A 17,028-nucleotide genomic window follows, 5' to 3' on the forward strand; every position below is an offset into this window, starting at 1 on the left:
AGGATGTGGCGGTGATGAGATTTTTGATGCGGCTTCGTTTCGCCATCTCTTCTGTTTCTGTCAGCCGGATTAGGGGCACGTCCGGTAGAGTTGGATCGGGAGGCGGAGATGGCGCCCGAAGAAAGTCTGTTACTCTGCTTCGGCAGGAAGCGGAGTATCTGTAGGTCGGTACGTAGCCGAGAAGTTCGTGGCAATCTCGGTTACGGTACCACAACACGGTTCTGATGGCCGCTTCGTTGGGATAATGGTAGTTGGCTTGCAAAGCTTCGATTGCTGCAAAGAGAAGAAAAGATATTAAGTACAGAATATAGAAGGAAAGCGATTTGACCGAGCAGTTGTCACGGCTTACATGTTTCGCCAAAATTCTTGCTGATATACTAGCCCGGCACGTCGGCTGTTTCATAATTACCGGACACCCAGAAAAAGTCATCGTCATGTAAGTCTTTGTCCGGGGTACCGGTCACTATCTTCTCTTTGCCCGGTCTGATCTTTAAATAATAGGCAAGGCCGTCGTCTGTATACCCGAGGGTATACTGGCGAAGTATCTCGGCTAATCCTAGGTTGGTTCCTAGCCGGTTGTTTAGCTCGGCAATTCCGTTTATTATGCGGTAAGTGTTGGTTGAGACTTGGGTTGGTGCTAGCTCGGTGCGCCGCAGGAACTCGCACATTAGGGGGTTAACCGGGAAACGGAGGCCACCTTCTATAATGGAAAGCACGGTGAAGGGGCACTGGTCTAGTCTGCCCCAAGGGGTCATTTTCTCGGCACCGAGCTCTAGATGAACGTCGTCCGGGATATCGTATTCTTCCCGAAACCCAGCTAGAGCGACCGGCGTGTCGACCAGGAAGCGGTAGCGCCCCATGTGTAGCCGGCTGGTTTTAGCACGGCTGTGTTGGTTTGGCACAAACTCTTGTTTGATGGCTGCTCGGTCTTTGAGAGCCTCAATGTTGGTGCGTGGTCCCCTTGGACTCTGCAGGAAAAGGAGGGTAAGTGTAAGTAGGAGCGCGGTCGTGCAAAACGAGCTTGACTTTAGCTCGGTCAGATGGAGTGCCAAACCACCTCAGTCACGAAGGTAAATCCAGAAGCTCGGCCGCTCAAGCGGACCAGATGTTAGCCCGGTCGAGCGGTCAAGCCCTCTACCTACCTCGGTTCCTACAGGAGTTTTTGCAAACTCGCAATTTGCTTGGTTTAGGTGTTTTTTTTGGGATCAAAGGAAGGCCTGGAGCTTGGTCCGCTCCAGATCTTCGTGTGTTCATCACTGGAATTGAAGAACAACAAAGAGAGCAGGGGCAGAAGAGGTTTTTTGGGGGTTAAATCCTAAAATCTATGGATTTCGTGCCCTAGAATGTGAAATACCAAATGAAAACACAATGAGGAGTTTCGAAGAGCTTACCAGTATAGAGGCAAAAGATGATTCTTCGAGCTTTAATCCAAGGCAAGAACAGTGTTTGAGTAGTGAGGTTGGCACAGCAGCTTTGGTTCGTCTGTAGCAGAGGTGAAGCAGTAAGAAGGAAATGAAAGGGAGATATGGTGTGTTTATAGGCAAAAGAACCGCCAAAATTTTGAATGTGAAGGGACGTCTGGGTTGGCTGCTCGAGGCCAATAAATGGGCGGCGCGTGTTTATAATGGCGGCGGCGTCAGTACTGAAGAGACAAGATGGCAAGTCGAGGCGTCAACCGAGCAAGCCAAGAAACCGAGCATGGGGATTAGCGTGGTTAACATCTTGCGAACTAAGAACCGAGGGAGAATCTACCCCGGTTGGATCATGTAATCCCAGTCACGCTTGCGCGGACGGAATTAAGGGGCAATTGAGAAGGGGATTTATAATCTGGCTTTGGGCCGTGGAAGGAGCCGAACAGGGTAGGGCCGAGCTAACTGGGGCTTCCTTTGAGATGATCTTGCTCAGTCCAGGCCCAGGTCTGAGGTCCAGGTCCCATGTTTGGACCGAGCTTCCCCGGATTTGGACTTGCTCGGCCAAGGCCTATCCCCGAGATCTATTTAGCCGAGATGACCGTCTGCTATCGGGTTTTGTGGGAGCACGATTAGCTTGGTGGGAAAGTCTTCTGAATGCCAGTGTAACCTGTCTGGAACTCGGTCCTGCTGGAGTGCAACCGAGCTCGGTTGTTATGGAGCTCGGTGAGTGGAGCACTCGGGCACGTTACACAGCACGGTAGTGGAAGGCCGAGGTGATTCCGCCGGGCTGTCGAGTTCCCGTTAATGTAGCCTGACTGTTGGGTTAGGTGGTGATTGCTGGATTTGTGCTGACAGATGGGAGAACAGCACCACGTGTCGAGAGACTAATAGGTGCAGGGTTGAGCGCAGAAAGTATATAAGCGTGGCTGCGCCCCCATGCTGGGGACAGAACATCATTTGGTGAGATAAACCAAAAACACTTAACTCTCTCCTCTCTCTATCTATCCCTGAGTGTGTGCTAACTTGACCGTCGGAGGGGTTTTCCGACAACACACCGCCGGGTAGCTCACCGCCGTTGTGTTCGCAGGTCGATCGGACAGATGAGGAGCTTGGACGAAAAGAGTACGGGCATTACCGAATATTTGCTCCCCGTACACTATCTAAATAGGCCCCAAAGTAACAGCTGAATAAATAAACTTCAAGGTTGAAATCTTGAAATTGCTATCCAATATTGGATTCCTTAGAAAACTTCAAACTTCATAACAAATAATGATCGAATGAATGTCAATCATACCAATGGATTTTAGCTTTCATCTTCCAAGCCTAGTCATATCTAAAGAACTAATATTGATCTTTACTTATCACATACACACATACATTCATGGTTCTTAGAATCGTACGATTCACAATTTGATTCATATGATTCAATATGAGCTTTAACAAAAACGATTCGAATCGTGATGTTGCATCGGAAATTGAGTGAATCGTGCAATTCAATTTGCGATTCACTATGATTTGTTACAATTCAGTTCTATTCTATTTTTGTCTTCTCTTACATAATGCATGATATCACATGGTGTTCATCAAACTATCAAGACATATAGAGAAGAACAATTAGTTATGTTCATATACATGATGTTATAAGTATATACGTATATAAAAATTAGTTATATTTATTTTTTTACATCATTTTAAACACTATGATTTATATAGATGTATAAGATTATATCTTATATTAAATAAAATTAATCTTATGACTCACGATTCAATACTGTTCACTATTCTCTATTTTGGCAAAACAATTTAGGATTCAATTTGCGATTTGACAACAATGCACACATGTGTGTGTGTGTATATATATATATATATAAACAGAGAAATTGAATGAAATAAAAACCCAATTAATACCTCCTATTCTAACACATAACTATTAACTAAAAGGGTGAAACAATCGCATAGCAATAAAATTATACATAAAGAAGAGATTGAGAATGAGTTAAAAGAGGGGGAAAAAAAGCCTTAACCATCTTGGAGAGTCGTGACTCGAAATCGCTTCGCCAAAGCCTAAAAACACCCCAAAAAAAAAAAAAAAAAGTACCCCATTCCTCAATTACCTAAAAAACACACAGAGATAGAGAGAAAGACCTTGTGAGTTTTCATTTTGAGTGAGGATTTCCTGGTGAATTGTGAGAGGCGAACAATGGTAGGAGTGGTACGAAGACTAGTAGTAGAAGAGCGGGCAATTGAGGATGAGACTTTGAAAGCAAAAGAGAAGGTTGTTGTTGAGGAGGACGCCATTGTTGCTTTCTCTCTGCTATTTGTTGTTTTGGTTGAGAGGAAGGACCTCTTCTAGTAGTTTGTTTTAGGGGTGAGCAGCGGATATATCGATCCACTAAAACCGACCGAATCGAACCGATCCGCCGCATTTTGGACGGATATGTGATGATGAGCGAACGGTTGCGGATTGATTTCTCTAATCCACCAATCTGACAGACGGATGGCGGATTTGAGATTCCTTTAGCCGCAACCGAACCGCCAAACCGCGAGCACCCTTAGTAATTTATAAGACTTTGTGTTTTCAATTTGTTTAAAAATTCTGTTTATGTTTTTCAATTAAAAAAGAGTTTAAATATTCTGTTGAAAAAAAGTTTTAAACTTTAATATCTTTTTTGAATTGAAAAAAATAAACGTATTATTTATCTATATTTTTTGGTTTTTAAATCTATCTCTAAAAATAACAAATAGAAAATATGATATATGCTGGTTGTTTTTTATTTTCAAAAACAGATATAGATGTAACAATATAAAGACATATAATCTCTACTACTGCTCCGTTCATGGTGTTGGTGGTTTGAATTATTTTTATATTTTAAGAACCACAAATTGTAATACTTTATGTGGATGAGGCATGCTGTGATTGTAGTATGTGGACGAGGCATGCAGTAATTGTAATATTCTAAAATTTCAAACTTTCTTGCTTTGGATGAGGCATGCAGTGATTGTAACAATTTTTTAAGTCATTAACTGTAATACTTTCTTCTTCTTTTTTTGAGGAAGTGCACAAGTTGAATTATATTGAAAATTTATAAAATATTAAACCATCAAACCGATTCGCATCCATCCGTCAAACCGCCAATCCACTTAATCCACATCCGCCGGATTGGTGGACGGATGCGGATTGATTTTCTCTAATCCGCCAATCTGGCAGACGGATGGCGGATTGGAGGTTCCGTGGCCGCAACCGACCCGCGCCCACCCCTAGTTTGTTTACTGGGTGTGGATAATGAATGGTTGTGTTGTGTTCTGTGCTATAAAATATATAAATTTTAGAGACCCAAATGTTTTTATTTTTTAAATTTAGGGTTTTTTTGGGAGGTGGATTAGTGGGCAAAAAATAGCTTTTAACCTACTTTAGTTCATATTATTTTTTCATTTTTTATTTATTTTTTTAAAAAAAAATCAAAAAGGTGGCTTTTAACCATCTTCTCAAAATAAGTCTTAATGATATGTAGTGTAGGTGATATAATTGATTAATAATTAAGATAATATGAGTGAATGTTATCTTAAATATCTAATTGATTATCATATCATTAAACTTGAAAATAGCAATGTCCGAAATGAAAATAGGTCTATTTTGAGAAGTCAGTTAAAAGTCTTTTTTTTTTTTAATTTATTTTTGTCAGATTACCTATCAATTTTTTTACACATTTGTTTTAAAAGTAAAAAAAAAAAATTAAAAAATCAACTTTTAACCTACTTCTTAAAATAGACCATAATCACATAAATAAAAATAAAAATAATTCATCCACTAAAAAATGGTTACATGGGTCTTTTTGTCATTTTCGACCTTGCTTTCCTTTGAAATAAAATAATTCTAAAATTTATATTATTTTGTAAATATATTGTTAGTATAAGCAGAGTGTTTTTACCCTTTTTTTTTTTTAATTTTTTTGATTGAGGTGTTTTTACTTAGTTAACAATATTACATATTAAAAAAAAATACTCAAAAAAATAACTTATATTTTAATTATAATCATCATTAGTTTTTCATTATTAAGTAATTTTATAATAAAAAAATGTAAAACATTTTAAATGCATGTAAATTAAGTAGATATAAAATCAGAAAAATATTTTCTTTCCATTATAATTTTACTAACATACACAATTTTTTTTTTTTTTTTTTTTTTTGTATGTTAAGAGTAAAATGATAAAAATCACCTAAATTGAAAACTACTACTAGGCTGGGTTTTTGAGTTGAGGTTTGTGTGCTTGGGCAATTGAGTTTTGAAAACATGTTTGTGAAAATCTTAATCAAACATGTTTTTGCTTTAAAACTTGAATTTAAAAAAAGTTTTGAAATATATGTTGTGAAAATCAAATAAGTTATAGATTTTCAATTTTGAAAAAATAATTCAAAAATTCAACCAAACGGACTCAAGCTTTTTTATTACTTCAATGAAGACGCTTGTGGGTTAACTATCAAAATAAATGTATATTAACCTAATCCCTAATTGTAGTGACTGAACTAACAAAGAGAAAAGGGGATGTCGCGTGCCACCGTCGTAATGACTTTTTTTCTCCAAATGACACATTTTAAGTTATTTATTTATTTATTATTATTTAAAAAAAGGCAAATTATCAACACTTCTTGCGATTTGACTAAAATACAGATTCGTGTCTAAAATTTGAGAAATTACATCTTGTCCTCTGAAATTTATATTTTTGCATTACAAATTGGCCCTTGAGGTTTATATTAGCATAACAAATTGACCATTGAGGTTTATATATGCATAACAAATTGCCCCCTCATTTGTTATGCAAATATAAATCTCATGAGGCAATTTGTAAAATCTCATAAAGCAATTTGTAATTTTTCAAACCTCATGGGAGAATCCGTATTTTAGTCAAACCTCAAGAGAGGTGTTGATAATTTGCCCCAAAAAAAAAAAAATCTACTTTGTTCCAAAGAAACTCTTTTTGTTGTCTTTATTATACATAAAAAAAAGAAATTTATTTGAAGTAAAGTAAAGTGACAATAGTAACTATATATGATAAGGTCAACAAAAAAAAAAAAAAAAAACATTTGAAACAAAATAGAGTTTAAATAGCAACTCTCAAAAAAAAAAAAAAAAAAAGGAAAAATTACTCATAAATCCCATTTGGGAAAAATTTATTCCATTTAGTCCTAGAAGTTTTTCTTTCAAACCAATTAGTCTTTTTTATTTTGGGTATGTTGTATTTCTTTGATTTGGGATTTAAAAGTTTACTTGTTTGCCCTTGTGTTTGATTTTGTTTAAATTTTTTCCTAATGTTGAGTGTGCGTGGGTAAGGTAGATTTTTACGTTTCTTTTTTTTTTTTCTTTTTTTTTTTGTAGGGATTTAGTGGAGTGATTTGTAGGTGGATGATGTTACTCCGTTTGTGATATTATTGGTGTGGTGTTCGTTCTTTTTTGTGGTATTTGTCCTTATTGTAACATTGACATTATAACATTGACATTAATTAACATCCAAACGTAACACTAATGTAACACATAAGAAAACCCCTTACTATAGTTTTCCCAACCGCAACACTCCAATATAACACTCCAAAAAAATTTCTTAGTGTAACACTCTAAAGTAACACACACAAAAATATCTTATTGTAACACACAAAAAAACTCCTTAGTGTATTTTTTCCAAACGTAACTCTCTAATATAACGCACAACAAAACTCCTTAATGTAACATTCTAATGTAACACACAAAAACTCCTTAGTGTAACACTCTAATGTAACACACAAAAAAAATTCTTAATGTACTTTTTCCAAATGTAACATTCTAATATCATACTCTAAAAAAATCCTTAGTGTAACACTCTAATATAACACACAAAAACTCTTCAGCGTAACATTCTAATGTAACACACAAAAAAACTCCTTAGTGTATTTTTTCTAAATGTAACACTTTAATATAACATTTCAAAAAAATTTCTTAGTGTAACACTTTAATGTAACACACAAAAAATTTCTTTGGTGTATTTTTTCCAAACGTAATACTCCAATGTAACACAAAAAAAAGATTTCTTAGTGTATTTTTTCTAAACATAACACCCCAATGTAACACTAAAAAGAAAAAATAAAAAAGTAATGTGATATTCTTCAAACCATTCCAAAATGAGTACAAATCTTCCTTAGTAAGTTTTGAACAAATGTATAATTTCAAACTGTGAGTGTTACGTTTGAAAAAAAAAAGTACACTAAGGAGTTTTTTTAGTGTTTTTGTGTGTTACATTAGAGTATGTTACATTAGAGTGCTACGTTTGGAATTACACTGATTGAAGTGTTACGCTTGGAAAAAGTACACTAACAATTATATATATATATATATATATAGTTTTTACATTGGAGCATTATGTTTGGAAAAAATACACCAAAGAATTTTTTTTGAGTGTTACGTTGTTACATTTAGGAAAAATATACCAATGAGCTTTTTATGTGTTACATTGAAGTGCTAAGTTATTAGAGTGCTACATTAGAGTATTAGATTTTTGTTAATAATGTGAGATTTGTTCTAGAATGAGGAAAAATCCAAAACTTCTATAATTCAAATTGCCTAAATGTGTAATTTTACATTTTGAGAAAATCACTTTTATCCCTAAAAAATTAAACCCAAATATGTAAGTGTAATAACCCTGACCTCTAATTAACGTTAACCCATGATTAATTATGCCTAATTAGTAATTAAGGCAAAATTCTGAATTAAAATGCACATGTGTGTTGCATTGTGGTGTTTATATCTGTTAGACGTAGAAAGATCTGTTCACGTTTTAGTTTCGGTTTACGAATTGAAAGCCTTATCGGCGTCCGAATCGAAAATTGACTCGATTTATGTGCTAATCAAGATTTATATAATTTTATGGTAGGTTTAATTAAAATTCGATTCGGAACGATTAAATTTGATTAAAATAATGTCATCTGCTTATTTTTGACCAATCACCACTTATTAGGCTAATTGAACCCCACTCACCTCTTTCATTCATTTTTTTTATCACACTTGAGCTTTGAGAGGAAGAAATCGTGAGGGAGGGTAAGAGTGGAGGGATTTGGTTCAAGAATTGGGGATTTAGCTCAACTGAAGGAGGTACAAAAAAATTGTTGATAATTGAAGGAGAATTGTAGAGCCTTAACCTTAATTTTGTAGATTAAAGCTTCTAGGTAAGGGACTAAACTCTTAATTGAGTAATTAACTTAGATTCTACAAGATCATTGGTGAATTAAGTGAATTTAAATGGGAATTGTGCTAGGATTGAACCATACCACGCATGCATGTACATTTTTTTTTGCAAATTGAGCATGGTTTCAAAGGTTTCTTTCATGCATGTGTTAACCTCACTCACATTTTGGTCATCATGTTTTCCATTAAATTACCAAGTTTGATTATGTTTTGGGAGTGTTTGATTCAAGAAAAGTTCATGCATGTTGTGTTCATAAATTATTCTTGAACTTCATGTTGAGTTTTTGTACAATTGGGTTGCTCTTGGGCCAGGATTTCTTGAATTGATGCTTTAAACATGTTGTTTCATGAGTTATTGTTTTCCAAAGTTTTGGCCCAGAAAAATTGAGTTTGATGCTTCAAAGGTCAAATTTGAGCTTGGTGATCAAAACTGGAAATTCCAGAAATTTGATCCACGCTCGAGCGTGCATTCTGAGTACATGCACCTCCGCTCGAGCGACGAAGTTTACGCTCGAGTGTGAAATGCATATACCCAGAAGTTCTTGTGTTTTACAGTCCGCTCGAGCAAGGCAATCCACGCTCGAGCGAGGGTCTGAGTCTCACGCTCAAGCGGAGGTTGAGCGTCCGTCGAGAGTGAAAATCATGCATCCAGCACTTTTTTCAAGAGTTTACAGTTCGCTCGAGCGAGGAAAGTCACGCTCGAGCGGGGATTCATTGTCTGCATGTCCGCTCGAGCGAAGAAAGCTACGCTCAAGCGTGGACCTTATTTTCAGCAAATTTTGAGAAATGTTTTCCAATGCATTCTTGCATCCTCATTCCATCCTAGGCATTTGTAGGCCATGTTTAAGACTCCATAATGAGGATTAAAGGTTATAGACACACTTAGAGCAAGCAACATAAGTTATATACAATTCGAACGTGTGTTTCAAGTATGTATTTGTTATGTGCCATGTAGGTCACGTGCCGCGTATCGTTTAACCAATCTGCTCCGTCTGTCTGTTTCAAGGCCAACTGTGAGTAATAACTTAGTAAAGTTATGTTCAACTGTATTTATTTCCTATATGATAAAATAAAATCTGTTTTCCGATGTGCTATGTTCTGTACAATGAATAATTGTCCAATTTCTGTTATGTATTCGTGACATCCTTAGCATCATGTGATAGCTGTTGGCTATACCCGGTATCGGAGGTTCCTTTATGGAACTTAAATCTGTCAACACTCTGTTACCCGTACCGGAGGCCCCATCATGGGGGCTCAGAGTATCTCTGCTCTGTTACCCGAATCCGGAGGTTACTTTATGGAACTGGTCTTTCGTGACCCTCACGTGTCTGCATCTGTTCTGTATCTGCTCTGTTAATGCTAATGGATGTATCACGTAAACTTAAGCATACCCTATGATTTCTGTATATGATCTGGACAAAATATGAATTGATACAAGTCTGAATTATGATTTCTGAATCTGTACGGACTCATTCATTGAAACCCCTTTACTCTGTTATTATTCACTGGGCTTTCGCTCACAGTTTTTATTATATATGTAGGTGAGCCGGCGCGTGACCAGGGCCAGAGTTGATGGCCTTCGTTTCTGTTTTTGTCAGCCAACCGTTGTGCCTCCCGAGGAGGTTCCGATTGAAGTTCAATTTTATGGCTGTTTTTGTACTTATGCTGGTCTTTGTCTGTTTGTAAAGTCAGATCTTGGGAATTACACTCTTGTAAATGTTTTGTATATATGGTATCTTTGACCAACATACTTATGTATATATATAAGTTTTGAAATCTACTGTCTCATATACGTTACCACAACTCATTGGACCTTGTCTATTTTGTATTATTGCTTCCGCAGCCCCTTATCATATGCTTATCTATTCAAAGGCCTTTGGTAATCCACGGATTACTGGCCGGTTGCGATACCTAACCTACAGGGGCGGGTTTGGGTCGTGACAGTAAGTGACTACCCTTTTCTGCTTGGAAGAGAGACAAGATCCCTAATCCTTGTTCCCTTTTGGAAAGATTTAAACAGAGATGGATGATTATTTATGTTGGGGCTCTTTTCTGCTTGTGATTCCCTACAATTGCATGGTTCCCATTGATTAGTCTGGGTATTACTAGGCAGCTAGTTTTCAATTTTCCGTTCATCAAAATTTTAGTATAAGGCCTACAATCCTTGTATGGAGCAATCTTGGTTGTGTTTTTAATTCTTTTTCTCCTATTTATAAGTAAAACTAAATGGGTAAAAAATAGTATAAAATTAAGAAGGTAGAGGAGTCAAAACATGAGATAGGGTTGGGGAATCTTCCCATTTTTTGAAAAGTAAAGATAAATATTAAATTAAAAATTAGAAAGGAATGTCAATCTGAAATATATTTCAGTGAGAGTCATGTGCAGATTGCATGGGTTGCTCTACTATTGTCTTTTATCTTTTACTAGTGAAAACTGCAATTTAGGCCAAATTTTTCAAGTGCTAGTTCAATTTGGCTTTGGATTCTGGAGATGTCGTAAATTTATCATGCCTATTAGTTGCCTACCCCATACGAAAATGAACCTTTATTTTGGGTACGTCTTGGGGGAAGATCTTTTCCAGTTCCAACACTTACTTTATACAATCATCATTCAATACTTATCCAAATGCCACAATTCAATAGCAAGTCACTATCACTTGTGGTATTTGGATAAAGTGTCAGATGATGGTTGCATGAAGAAAGTGTTGGAGAGGATCTGGATCCCATCTTGACACACCTTAAAGGTGTGTAGTTACGTACTTTTATCAATATGAGGTGGGTTTAAAGGTGTGTTCTAGATAATGGTTGGAAATGTTTAGAGCTTATGTTGTTGGCTTTAAAGGGTGATCGCTTGAGCTTTAGGTTAGTTCAATCTAGCTGTAAGTGTAACTTGCTGGCAAGTAATATTTGAGAGTACAAAGAGTTCTGTGATTTTATATACTTGAAGGTTTTAGCTAATTTAGCAGTCGTCACCTATTGATCATGTTTTCATGTCTGGTAGAGTTTTGGAGGCCAGTACACGAGGTTAAATCCTCTAATTAGCGCATTTTAGTGAGATTTTCATTCATCCTCCTTTTTGAACGTGGCTCGTTATGAGAATTGTTTTGTTCTCCACTCAGGTTCTTTATTTATTTATTTCTTTTTCATTTCAGACTTTTTTTTTTTTTTTTTGGAGCCATGATATTATTCATTTGAACTGAAATCAGTTGTTTTTTTGTGCTCTAATGTGTTAAGGGGACCTATTTCCTATATGTTCTGATAAAATTTGCTTCTTATTAAATAAAGTTATGATTTCGGGAAAATAAGCAAAAGAGAAAAGATGGATGGTGATACGCTTCACATGCAAGGATCATCAGGAGTGCATAATTTGTTCATAATTTGAACATACCAATGTTGGAATTTCTTGAAGCTTAATGTGTTCTTAAGTGGTATTTGTCATTTTCTTAGATGAGTTTCTATTATGCTTCTAAATTCAGTGTTTATTTTTGTTCTGTTTGCACTATCTTAACTGCATATTTTGACAGTTGGGTTCAACTTTGTCCATCTGAGTAGAAGCGGTTTTTTTTTTTTTCATGGTTTGTTTTTGTTGTGATAAGATGTGATTCTTCATATTGATAATGTTGCAGGGCTCATGGAACTACTTCTGGGATTGTACACTCCATTGATATTCATCCATCAAGAAAACACACTTGTATTGTAAGATGCTGCTTTTTCATTCTTCATTCCTCTCATAAAAATATGTAGATTTGATGGACTAAGCTTAACTCATGGGCATAATGTAGTGTCACGCCCCAAGCTCACCCCTAAAAGTTTGGGCATGACCCACTAAAAAACGGACACTTAACCTGGTATACATTACATACGGGGCCTGAACGGAAGCATTAAGTAATAATAAAATAACATGAAATAAAAAGAACTATATCCATTGAGCGACCACTATCATGCCAGGATCACCAACAGTGCCTCAAATGATAAATATTTACATACACATATACAAACCCCGCCTCTTGTTGGGCGTATAACAAAAACATTGAAAACTTAACATATAATAGACAATCAGAGTGCAAGCTAAAACTTAGCAAAATTCCAAAGAAATGATCAGGCTTCACCCAAATGCCTGAACACACAAAGATTGGTGAAAGGTAGGCGAGCATCGAGGGTTAAGGCTGACCTCCAGACTTGCTACCTACAGAAACAAACAACATACAGGGTGAGACAATCTCAGTGAATAATAGTACTTAAACAATTCAATGCTTAACTTGAATTATGAAACGTATCAATGCTTATATAAATAAAGAGAGCATATGATTAATTTGATTCTGTCTTAAGTTTAGAATGGTCTTGTCAGTTCACAAATTCACAGATTGGCCCTCGGCCCAATGGTTTACACATTCACACATTGGCCCTCGACCTAATAGATTCTTAACTTCACAAATTGGCCCTCGGCCTCATAGATTCACAACTTCACAAATATTCATAATTTCACAAATTGGCCCTTAAACAGAACGGTATTAAGCCCAGAATGGCATATAGCCCTTTTCATGTACGTATGAACTCAAGAGGTGGCTCGTACGGATTCTAGAGGTGGCTCCCACCAAAGTGTAGCACTTAGCTCCGTACAGCACTTTGTTTCATACAAACAGATCAGACAGAATGGCCATAGGCCTCATAACTTTCACAGAACGGCCATCGGCCCAGAAATAACAGAACAGCCTATCGGCCCAGAAATAACAGAACGGCCTAGCGGCCCAGAAATAACAGAATGACCTCACGGCCCAGAAATAACAGAACGGCCTAGCGGCCCAGAAATAACAGAACGGCCTCGCGGCCCAGAAATAAATATGTATGGACTCAAGAGGTGGCTCGTACGGATTCTAGATGTGGCTCCCACCAAAGTGTAGCACTTAGCTCCGTAGAGTACTTTGCTCTATATCAGAAATACATAATGGCCTCTGGCCTAATAGTTCATACAGAAGCACATAGTTCCTTCTCATTATTCACATGAGTTAACATAGTTACGTTACGTTCAACAGAGTGCTAATAGCAGCTATTAACAGATTGGACTTCATAATGCACTCACATCTCATTTGTTTGTCGTGAATTCATGCCACTAGTTCATAGATAACAGAATGTTCGCATTAACTAGTAACATGGTTGTCTCGTAAATAGCAATGCATAACATTAATGAGGATCAAAGGCGAATGTACCATTAACAGAGGCATATATGTCATTCCATTACATTTAATAAGGATAGACCAATTTACATTCTAACGTGGTCACATCGTAACATTAAACCTTTGCATACATGTCCTAGGATCGGAACGATCTAGGTTTCATAGGCGACATATTCGTTATTGACAGAATAGAATGATTGCAAAGTCATACCGATATGTGCCAATCTTTGAACATTCACATTGATTTCCAATCGTCATAACTATTCGTGTAACACTTACGAGGAACAGAACGTTAGTGACAATAATTATCAATGGTAGATAAAATGTACATTTCCGTACTATTACTCACAGTGTTGAGATGACGTATTACTTCCTCTCGGAGTGTGTCCTGCACACATTCAAAACTTGCACATTATTTCCCTTTTCTTTCTTAAGTCATTTCCTGCATCATTACACTTTGCATGAATTTACAACCATCTTAAAATCATCAGAAAAATATTCTAAAAATACCAGAGAGTCAAGCATGCAAAACTAAGCGAACCACTTTTCCAGCCCGGGCCGCACGTGCGGCCGGACCCTCCGCTCGAGCGGCCATGCACCGCACGTGCGGTCTTCCCCCTTCGCTCGAGCGGCCGTAGACAATATGCCTTCCTAGTTTTTTCTTCTTTGGCCGCACGTGCGGCCATGACCTCCGCATGTGCGGTGGTGACCCTTGTTTTGGGGCAACTCGGTTCCAAACCAAATTTCAACATCACCAAGTCAATTTACATGCAAACCAAGAGAAATTCATGCAATATATTAACCTAATATCGCCATAGCATGAATTGGAACTTGAGCTACACAAAATACACATGATTAGAAGCTTAATCAAGTCACAACTTTTTCAATTTCCATCCTGGAATTCAAGTTCAAATAAAATCTACCTTGGCCAATACATAGAAATGATTCCACTTAGATGAATTTCACACAAGAATAAAGCTTAAAAATCACTTACGAACATAATCACAATCCATGTGGACATGAACTAGATCTTTACTTCATAACCCATAAACAAAACTTAATTTTACATACATAGCCATGTTCATATCTTGTTGTTCAAGTATATCAAGGAGGAATAAAATATAATTTCCCTTACAAGGTTCAAAGCAACACATCAACAACATGAAGAAACACTTCTTCGATTCTTTGGGTGCCATACACACACATACACAACCTTAATTGTTTGAACATCCAAGAAATTCTTTACCCCTTAACAAGAGAGGAGTTAATGAAAGTAAATCACCCATACCTTGAGCTTCAATTTCTCTCCAAACCCTTCTAATTTTGCCCCAACTCACCTCCTTGTTGCTTTCCCATTTTCTTCTTTCTTCTCTTATTTTCTTACCATCTCCAGGAGATAGCCACGAAATGAATCCCCAAATCAAGTGTTTGAAGACAAATACATAGATAGATATAAAGGTGAATAGGACGAAATCCAATCGTTTAATCATTCCGAAATTGAAATTTCGTAAACATGCTTAATATTACTTAAAAATTATGCTGATCACAGATATATAATCAATTTCAGATAATTAAGCCGTTAAGGCCTCCAATTTCTGATTCAAATGTGTTAATAGTGACAGATAATGTTCTTGTGAAACAGACAGACACCCTAAAACATGGAGTTCGTTTACGTAATCTTAATTTCTCGTCAGCTTTCACAGCAAGCATTTAAAAGCACAAACTAAGGACGAAACATATATCAGAAAACATGTGCGAGGGTCGGGTTATTACATGTAGTGTCCATCAAGTAAGAATTAAAAACATCGAAAGTAAATGCCGATGCATTAGGACAGCCGTATACAAACTATTGGGTTTTATTTTAGCTGTCCCCATTGTTCTCTCTCTCTCTCTCTCTCTTCACCTAATTTTTTTTTTTTGGAGGGGGAGGGGTGCGCAAAATTACAGTATATTTGGAATATCCAGTGGCTAATAATATTTATGCTTGGTTTGTAGTTTTTCTTAGATGCTAAAAGGTTCAGTAATGACTTGGTAAAGATAATAAAGATGATGATTTGGAATATAAACCAAAGCCTACTGTTGTTTGTGTTAGAAACAGATCTTATCAAAATGTATCATATTGTGGTATTATAAGGGGTTTGGGCAGCTATATAATTATATGGTTTATTTGATTGCCACACTATAATGAAGTTTGTTGTTGTACTGCTGCTGCAGATACATGCTGATATTCTGTCCTTGAGTCAACTGATTAGCTTTTTTTGAGATAACTAAGACCTCTAATTGTCTACTGATTAAGTAGCTGAGATAGCTCTGCTTGTGTTTAGTTACTGGTTGATGTTCATCTTGATGATCATTGAGATTTATGTATTGGTGCAAATACTACCAACTCTGACTGAAATTGTTTCTATGGCATATGTCTATGAATTTTGATTTCTCAACTATTGCTTCTTTTTTATTTTTTTATTTATTTTTTCCTTTTAATATTAAATATACCGGACAGGAATTATGCTTATGAACATTCATTTAAGATGATGCCTCCAAGGGGAACCCGTTTTTTACTGTTAAAAAAAAAAGTTTGCATGCTTAAATTTCATACTGGGTGATGATTCAAAGGATTTTGTGATCACACTAAAATTCTTCCATGTTTAATTATTGGATTACATGGTTATTTGGAAACCGAATAAGTTGTCTCTTTGTGTTCTGATTTGAGAAATTTTTCGTGATTGTTTATTTATTATGCTGGTTTACATGAAGGCAGGAGGCTCTTCTGGTACTGTATTTGCATGGGATCTTCGGTGGCAACAGCAGCCAATAGTTCTTTCTGGGGTTGCAGCAGGTGAGTTTCAGTCCCACTCATTATCTGAGAGTGAAATTTGGGAGGTCCAGTATGACAGCTATTCTTTAAACTTGGTAACATGTCAACATCACGGGTGTTACCTGTTATGATCTGCTCAGAAGATGAAATCCTTGCTGTTGTTGAACAAGGTATGAAATTTGTTGCCATGTTTGGCTTTTTCCATTTGAGTGCTCTAGTGGAAAGGCTTAAGGTCATGTTATTTGCTAAGTAGCTGAATTCATATTTCTTGTTTTCTGTGGCAAAAAGATAGAGCTGGAACACTTAACTAGAACCTGTAAATCCATCCAATTTCAACCATTTGAAATCTCGTCAAAGTTTATTTATGAGTTGTATACCTGTTGGGTCGATCTGGTTAATTTGTCGGGTTAATGGGTT

This window comes from Camellia sinensis, unplaced genomic scaffold, assembly GCF_055761805.1.
Source record: "Camellia sinensis isolate YWXY unplaced genomic scaffold, ASM5576180v1 Unanchor10, whole genome shotgun sequence".
Taxonomy (NCBI): Eukaryota; Viridiplantae; Streptophyta; class Magnoliopsida; order Ericales; family Theaceae; genus Camellia; species Camellia sinensis.